We start from the raw sequence: 979 nt of genomic DNA, 5'->3' as shown, positions 1-979 counted from the left end.
TTATGTGTTCCTTTATGTTTACCTTAAGTTTATATATATAAAATTTAATCACATAAACTAAATTGTTTAACTACCATCTCAAATAAATATCTGTGAATGTGGTAAATCTAGAGGAATAACTGATAGATTATGTTTATAGCTGTAGAATAATAATTTTGAACATATTCTTACAATATGTTAGCAATGCCACCCACCAATCCTAGTAAAATGTTTATTTATGTTTCAGTTTAAAAGTCAAAAATATTTACTAAAAACATATATCTATGAAATTTTTTATGTTTCAGAAGTATAACAATACATTTTAGTACACTGCTATAAAGTTTTGTGAAATAATATCTCTCATTATTAAAAAATCGAAAACTTATCTAACTCATTTGGTTAATTCATATTAATTGAAATAACTTATTTACCTATACATTATTTCTTTTTCTAAATATTTCTCAAGACGGTTGTGTGTAATTAGTGAAGATTTGAGGTACTCTATATCAAACCCTGGGCAATGCATGTTATACAGGTTAGGTAGCTGGCCTAGGTCAGTCAATTGTCAATCAGGATAGAAACTTTACTCATAGAGAACCAGACTATTGGTCATGAAGGGTAAATGACAAGTCCTTCAGGAACTAGCTGTAGGTTCTTATTAAAGGAAGAAAAGGTTTAGGAAGTAGGTAAGATTCATAGAAGGCTGGGTGAACTATAAGTCCAATATATACCTCCAAAAATATTTTTAGAATATCCACTAGACTGATCCAGTATGTTGCTCACTGGCTCATTAGAAGTTATTACTCTGAAAGGGAAATTCGTTCTTTGGTTTTTTGGTTGTTTTTTTTTTTTTCTTACCTCCTAAATATGTTTGTTTCTCTATTTTTTCAAAATAATAAAATGTATACAGCAGACTTAATTCTAAATACTAAATCTAATATATATATATATATATAAATAAAATGTATACAGCAGACTTAATTCTAAATACTAAATCTAA

This window comes from Halyomorpha halys, unplaced genomic scaffold (assembly GCF_000696795.3).
Source record: "Halyomorpha halys isolate HHAL.00 unplaced genomic scaffold, Hhal_1.1 Scaffold1244.1, whole genome shotgun sequence".
Classification (NCBI taxonomy): Eukaryota; Metazoa; Arthropoda; class Insecta; order Hemiptera; family Pentatomidae; genus Halyomorpha; species Halyomorpha halys.
Note: the sequence above shows the minus strand (reverse complement) of the source record.